This window comes from Amblyraja radiata, chromosome 29, assembly GCF_010909765.2.
Source record: "Amblyraja radiata isolate CabotCenter1 chromosome 29, sAmbRad1.1.pri, whole genome shotgun sequence".
NCBI lineage: Eukaryota > Metazoa > Chordata > Chondrichthyes > Rajiformes > Rajidae > Amblyraja > Amblyraja radiata.
This window is the reverse complement of record NC_045984.1, coordinates 32,646,984-32,655,146: the sequence shown is the minus strand read 5'-3', so window position 1 is coordinate 32,655,146 and position 8,163 is coordinate 32,646,984. Positions and strand designations below refer to the sequence as shown.

The 8,163-nt window shown below is 49.3% G+C and overlaps 1 long non-coding RNA gene across 1 annotated transcript in view; it reads left to right on the top strand.

The window, feature by feature from the left end:
• The first annotated feature begins 328 nt into the window (after positions 1-328).
• LOC116989649 overlaps positions 329-8,163 on the top strand; it is a 14,726-nt gene continuing 6,891 nt past the window's right edge. The window contains exons 1-2 of the long non-coding RNA XR_004416277.1: positions 329-570; positions 6,846-6,849. This is a non-coding gene — a long non-coding RNA (uncharacterized LOC116989649). The remainder of the gene's footprint in view (positions 571-6,845; positions 6,850-8,163) is intronic.

Here is an 8,163-nt window from a genome sequence, read left to right as displayed (position 1 = left end):
GCTGCCTCACGGAGCCAGAGGCCCAGGGTTCAATCCTGACCTCGGGGTTGCTGTCTGTGTGGAGTTTGCACGTTCTCCCCGTGCGTTTACCTCCGGGCGCTCCGGTTTCCTTCCACATCCCAAAGGGCGCGCGGGTTTAAGGGTTAATCGGCCCCTCTGTAAAATTGTCATTGAATGGCGGTGCTGGCTCGAAGGGCCGAATGGCCTACTCCTGCACCTATTGTCTTTTGTCCCCAAGTGTGTAAGGGGTGGACATCCAGCAGCATCTATGGAGCGAAGGAAATAGGCAACGTTTCGGGCCGAAACCCTTCCGGGTTTCGGCCCGAAACGTTGCCTATTTCCTTCAAGGATTTCGGCCTAGTGTGAAATGGTCGGTGTGGACTCGCTGGGATTCCATGTCTAAACTAATGGGTTAAAGTTTGAAAACAAAGCATTTTTCTCTTTGAAACAGGTGGTTTAGTTTTTGTTTAAAATGGGGTTTTTTATGACAGTCCACCTGTTCTTGTGGCTGTCATTATATGTTGATGATTCATGCTAGGATTTGCAATGTAGTCAGGGCCATCTTCTCCAGTAACCCACCCCTCCCCTGTCCCGAGAACCCTTGCCAAGAGGATTGGTGTTGTTTGTACATTTTCAAGGGAAAATGACACTCTCTAAAACTAGTAAACGGGTATCAGTGAATATTAATGGCAAACGGCCACAAAAAAAAATGCGATGAGATCGATGTTCCAACTCACAGGTCCATATAATCCACAACCGTGGAGCCAAAATGTGGGTTATATCCTCCTTGGGAATTGGATGAATATCTCGGCAAATACCCGTTCACCACCTCGTTGAGAATGGAGGCTTGCAGAATACAAGCAGGCTGCTACCTTTTTCACTTCTCCACTCAACACTTTTCCATGGGAGGCTGTAAAGAAATATGGGACATCCTGCGTGTGGGACACAACAAAAAGGACCAGCAGCCAAACTGGGCCTGAAGTAATAAAAACACTGAAAGTATTTAGAAATGTAATACAGAAAGCTAGGATGTGATCAGTGGCGGACTGGGTCTAAAAATATTGGTTGCCAGGAGACAAAGGGGGCCCAGTTCATCAGGGGCCCACTTGATATAGGGGGCCCACTTGATATGGGGGCCCCACTTCATCAGGGGGCCACTTGATATAGGGGCCCCACTTGATATAGGGGGCCCACTTGATATAGGGGGCCCACTTAATATAGGGGCCCCACTTGATATAGGGGGGCCCACTTGATATAGGGGCCCACTTGATATGGGGGGCCCACTTCATCAGGGGCCCACTTGATATAGGGGCCCCACTTCATCAGGGGCCCACTTGATATGGGAGGCCCACTTCATCAGGGGCCCACTTGATATAGGGGGCCCACTTCATCAGGGGCCCACTTGATATAGGGGCCCCACTTGATATAGGGGGCCCACTTCATCAGGGGCCCACTTGATATAGGGGGCCCACTTCATCAGGGGCCTACTTGATATAGGGGGCCCACTTGATATGGGAGGCCCCACTTCATCAGGGGCCCACTTGATATAGGGGCCCCACTTCATCAGGGGCCTACTTGATATAGGGGGCCCACTTGACATAGGGAGGCCCCACTTCATCAGGGGCCCACTTGATATGGGGGGCCCAGTTCATCAGGGGCCCACTTGCCATTGGGCAAGCTGACACCCTGGCCAGTCCGCCACTGGATGCAATGCTGGAGCTCGATATGGTGCTGGACAGACCACATTTGAAGTATTTTTGAGCAGTTTTGGGCTCCATATCTGAGGAAGGATGTGCTGGTGTTGTAGAGGGTCCAGAGGAGGTTTTTGAGAATGATCCCAGAGATGTTTGGGTTAACGTACGATGAGCGTTTGATGACACTGGGCCTGTGCTCGCTGCCGTTTAGAAGGATGAGAGGGTGACCCTCATTGGGACTTACCGGATAGTGAAAGGCCTGGATAGAGTGGATGTGGAGAGGATGTTTCCACTAGTGGGAGAGTCTAGGACCAGAGGGCACGGCCTCAGATAAAAATGGACTCACCCTTAGATTGGAGATGAGGAGGAATTTTTTTAACCAAAGGGTGGAATCTGTGGATTTCATTGCCAGAGGAGGCTAAGTTTTGGGGCATTTTTAAGGCGGAGATTGACAGGTTCTTGATTAGTGCGGGTGTCAAAGGTTACGGGGAGAAGGCAGGAGAATGTGGTTGAGAGGAGAGATAGATCAGTAATGATGCACGGCCTAATTCTGCTCCTGTGTCTTATGATCTGTTACTGAGAATCACTTTTATTTTTATAAGTTGCATTATCTGAATCCCCTGTGAGTGCCAGTTTAATCATAATCAACACTGTGTTATGCGGGGACATTCTTCCTCTCTCCACTGTGGAAGAGCTTGCTTGACTCTAATTACAAATCCAACGAGTAAAAATCATCAATAAACAATGACCTTAATTTCAATTGTGGGTCGAGCTGGCATTTTTAACAAGTACTTGAATTCTCTCATTTTAGATAATTAGCTGACAAACTGACCGACACTCTCTCCCCAACCCCAACCCCCCCCCCCCCCCCCCCCCCACCGCTCTTCACTTTTCCCTATGGCCTCACCTGCACGCACCCTTTCCCTCCCCCCCCCATCCCCTCTCCTTCCATCTAGGTTCCATTGTTGCCTTTTCATCTCTGGTCTTTGTCACCTACCTGCACCATAACCTCCCCCTTGTATCCACCTATCACTCGCCAAGCTTTGTCCTGCCCCCCCCCCCCCCACCTCAATCAGTCTGAGAAGGGTCCCGAACCGAAACGCTGCCTACCCATGTTCTCCAGAGGTGTTTAAGAAGGAACTGCAGATGCTGGTTTACACCAAGCCAGACACAAAATGCTGGAGTAACTCAGCGGGAAAGGACCGGCTAGCTCTGGAGAGAAGGAATCATGGGCGACGTTTCGGGACGGACCCTCTTCAGACTCTCCAGAGATGCCGTCTGACCCGTTGAGTGTACTCCAGCATTTGGTATTTTTGTTTAAAACATCCCAAATCCTTTAGGAACAAAAGACACGACACACATTATTTTAAGATAATTTAGTGGATTTTTAATATTTTACACAACAGAACTCTTAATACATAAACTGAGAATCATTCATAGGCTAGTTTTTTTTTTTTTGACACTTTAAATATAATTTTCTTGTTTTCTTTTTTGTTTCTTTGAAATAAATCTTCATATTGACCAACACCCACAGAAAGTCCATGTTTTGGAGAACTAGCACGTTTCACACAACGAGAACAGGCAGGGAGACAGTCTGAGGGTTTCTGCAATGATGTGCTTCACAAAGCGGGGGGGGGAATAATAAATTATGGATAGAATCTGGCATTGAGAAGGACACATCTGGCCACATCCGCGCTGAGACCGTTGTCTATTGAGGAGGGTTTTCCGACCAGGACTGTTCTCTGGACCAGGTTCAAGAGTTGACCAGAAAAATGGACGTAATCTTTACTCTGTCCACATCAAGTTAGCGGGCAACGGAATCGTCCCACCTCCACTAGAGAGCGGTCCTGAACCACTATCTGCCTTTAAATATTTCTACTGATCTGGCCTCCACGAGCCCCCCGTGGAGAATTCCGTACATCCACCTCCGCGCTGAGAGTAGGGACCTCTCCGTACTGCAAGGTTCCCTTCGTCACATTCCTCTCATTGCCTCCTTCTCGCCTGCGTTCAGCTTCCCCCATCCTCCACGTGTCCCTGTCACAGTGACTTCCACCATCTCCTTGTTGCCGTGGAAATTCCTTCCCGGATTTATTAGCAACTGTTCTAACGTCACCGGATTCTTGCTCTGAATTCCACCACTTGATAGCAACGTCTCCAAGTACCAACAGCTTTCTTAATCCTGTTATCAGGCAACTGATCCATCCGACCAACAAGTCGGGCGCAGTCCTGAGATACTATCTACCTCACTGGAGACCCTCGGACTCTCCTTCACTGGACTTTGCTGGCTTTACCTTGCACTAAACGTTATTCCCTTATCATGTATCTGTACACTGTAAACGGCTCGATTGTAATCATGTATTGTCTTTCCACCGACTGGAATACAGCACGCAACAAAAAGCTTTTCACTGTAGCTCGGTACACGGGACAATAAACTAAACTGAAACTTCACGTCAAAACTCAACGCTTGACCAAGTGCGAACAGAATATTGGCCATTTTACCACGACAATGTACCTGAAGCCCATCACCCAGATTGTTGCCTTCTGCTCTCCAAACACCCTGATAGTTCCAGTAGGCGATAGAGGCTTTGGGGTGGGTGGGGTGGGGGTTGGGTGGGTGGTTGGGATTGGTTGGGGTGGGTGGGGGGGGGGGTTGGTGGGTGGGTTGGGATTGGTTGGGGTGGGTGGGGGTGGGGGTTTGGGTTGGGGTGGGGGTGGGTGTTTGGGATTGGTTTGGGGTGGGTTGGGGGTGGGTTGGGTTTGAGTGGTTTCGGGGTGGGTGGGGTAGGGGTTGCGATGGGGGTGGGGTGGAGTGGAGTGGGTTGGGTGTGGACTGTGCAGAAAGGAGACGGACCTTCCACATTTACTGCCCTGCCTTGACCTGACCTGATCCGAAGCCCTCCAGTTTCTACATAGCCCGTGGATGCCCATGGCCACTGCACTGGGCCTGTGCTCGCTGGAGTTTAGAAGGATGAGGGGGGACCTCATTGAAACTTACAGAATATTGAAAGGTCTGGATAGAGTGGATGTGGAGAGGATGTTTCCACTAGTGGGAGAGTCTAGGACCAGAGGGCACAGCCTCAGAATTAAAAGAATGTACCTTATAAAGGAGATGGGGAGGAATTTCTTTAGCCAGTGGGTGGTTGAATCTGTGGATTTTTTTGCACAGGACGGCTGTGGAGGCCAAGTCATGAAGATTGATAGATTCTCGATTAGTACGGGTATCAGGGGTTATGGGAGAAGACAGGAGACTGGGGTTGAGAGGGAAAGATAGATCAGCCATGATTGAATGGTGTAGTAGACTTGATGGGCCGCATGGCCTAATCCGCTCCTACTACTTATGACCAGGATACTCTCCCCAATACAGGTGCTGCACACCTACAATCTCCACTCAAGAGCCCATGGACATTCTGCCCAGAGTGGACCCTGCCCATCCACTGACGAGCCATCCTCAGCTAATGGATGCTCTTCCTCTCCACAAACTCTATCCCTTCCTTCTATCTACCAATGGAAATACTGATGCCAGCGATTCACGATCTCAAACATGAATGAACCAATCCCCATTGGTGAATGTGGGGACCGCTGGCTTGCAAGTCCTCACTGGAACCTCCATGTCCCATGAAGTCTACTGTCCTCTCTCCATCTGCCCTATCATCTCCTCATGTACGCTCTGATAGAAGTCCACAATGGACGACTTTGGAGGAGACGGTGAATAAGACCTTGATGAAAATATGGACATGCATTGGCACAACCTGCCCCAATTTACCCCATCACCAAATATAACATTAATCAGCAATATCACCCTTCAACCTTATTAGATTTTTCTTGGATGCACAGCAGCAGAGAACTGTTGGAATTCAGTTCAGATCAACTGGCTCCAGGGCTATTTTGCCATTAACAATTCAGACAGAGTCATAGAGTGATATGGCGTGGAAACAGGCCATTCGGCCCAACATGCCCACACCAGCCAACATGCCCCATCTACCCTAGTCCCACCTGCTGGCGTTTGGTCCAATTCCTCCAAACCTGTCCTATCCATGTACCTGTCTAAATGCTTCTTAAACGTTCACCCACAGTGGCAAGAAGATTTCTCATGTTATAAGAGCGGTATGAACATTGACTTCTCCAATTTCAGGTAGTCCCTGCTTTCTCCCTCCTTCCCCTCCCCTTCCCAGCTCTCCCCACAGCCCCAATGTCTCCGCCTCTTCCTTTCTTCTTCCCGCCCTCCCCCCCCACCGCCAGATCAGTCTGAAGAAGGGTCCCGACCCGAAACGTCGCCTATTCCTTCGCTCCACAGATGCTGCCTCACCCGCTGAGTTCCTCCAGCATTTTTGTCTACATTCTAAACTTCCGAATTTGTTTGTGAAAGCTTTCCAGAACGATGTTTTGGATGAAGGGAAAGGTGGAAGCCGTCTAACAGTGAGAGAGTGATGGACACAGAGCAACAACACAAATCCTAATCCTACGAAGGACATAGAAAATATCCACTTTGTGGTTGTTGGAAGATTGTTTTAAACACACGCACACGCACACGCACACACACAACACACACACCACACAAAGTTCATTTCAAAATGTCTATATTGCTTTTCAATAAAGTTGAGGGGTTTGATAGAAAACAAGGTCCGAGCACCTTAAAATAGGAAGCGACATCAAGCTGTTTGTTTCTCTGGGGCATGAGCACAATAACTCCACAACACAACCAATGCCCTGACTATTTACACTTATATACAAACAGGGTGACATATATATATATATACTATATACTGAGCCTTCGATCTATTTTTTCCTTGTTTGTTTTTGCAAGTTGTGACAACGCGAGGCTCCTCTTTGCACCCGTCCACAACAACCAAAGGTGAAACTTGGTCTGCAAGAGGTCACAGGTTCTGACTCCACCTTCATGGACTTCTGGCCAAGAGGGTGATTGTCCTTTGTCTTAATGCTTGAGGCCCTGTCCCACGTACGGGATGTTTGTCGGCGACTGCCGGCACCCGTCATAGTTGCAGTAGGTGGCCGAAAATGTTCAACGTGTTGAAAATCCAGCGGCGACCAGAACAAGGTACGACTCTTTGGGCGACTACTCACGGCCATACAGGCGTCACCCAGCGACATGTCGACACGTGAAGCCTGTACGGTCGTGAGCATCGCCCAAAGAGTCGTACCTTGTTCTGGTCACCGCTGGACTTTCAACATGTTGAACATTTTCAGCTACCTGCTGTGACTAATGATGGGAGCCGGCAGTCGCCGAAAAAATCACGTAAGTGGGACAGGCCCTTAGGAGTCACATTGGTACAACATGGCTAAGGATTTAGCCATGGCTAAAACATCGAAATGGCTAAGACACCTAATGTCTCAAGGATTTCCCCAAAGGCCAAGGATAAACCAGGTGAGTTTACCACTTCAACCAATATAGAGTCATAGAGCCTTACAGCGTGGAAACAGGCCCTTCGGCCCAACTTGCCCATACTGGCAAACATGTCCCATCTATATATGTAAGAAGGAACTGCAGATGCTGGTTAAAACCGAAGATAGACACAAAATGCTGGAGTAACTCAGCTGGTCAGGCAGCCTCTCTAGAGAGAAGGAATGGGTGACGTTTCAGGTCGAGACCCTTCTTCAGACTGAAGAAACGTCACCCATTCCTTCTCTCCAGAGCTGCTGCCTGTCCCGCAGAGTTACTCCAGCTTTTTGTGTCTACGTCCCATCTATATGTTGGAGGTGGCCGTTGTGGAGCCTTTGGGGAGGTGGCGGTGAGCTGGCCTCTTGAAACGCTGCTATTACTGGTGATGTGTTTCCTCCCACAGTGTTGATGAGAATGGGGGTGGGGGGTTCTCAAGGCAGGCCAGGCAGTCAGGAGGGAGTTGCCAGGATGGTGCAACGTTGGTTAGATGGTGAAGCATCAGTGGTGAGATTCGGCGAGGTAAGTACAGGGGGTACAGGGTTATACTGTAGCGAAGGATCCTGAAAAAGAGTGAGTGTCTCATAGAAACATAGAAAATAGGTGCAGGAGTAGGACATTCGGCCATTCGGCCCTTCGAGAGCACCGTATTCACTGTGATCATGGCTGATAGTCCCTATGAAAACCTGGGCTTCCTTCTCACCCATTCTCCCAGCACATCTCTTGAATCTTGTGCCCTCTCACCTCAACATCTGTCAGGGGGAGAAGGTATAAACTCCGCAGTCAGGATGGAAACCCGGGTCTCTGGCGCTGTGAGGCCGCAAATCTACCGCTGCTCCACCGTGCTGGGGGGGAGTGGGAGGGGGGGGGGGGGGGTAACTTCATTTGTTGCCGTTCGATGGTGCGGTGTTGGGGGGTGTTTGCTGCCCAAGTTGTTGTGTTAATTGATAATTATGGGCATTTCAGATTCAGATTCAGATTCAGAATCATTTTATTGTCATTGTCAGTGTACAGTATCAGAGACAACAAAATGCATTTAGCTCTCCTGGAAGAGCGACATAGCAAATGATTTGA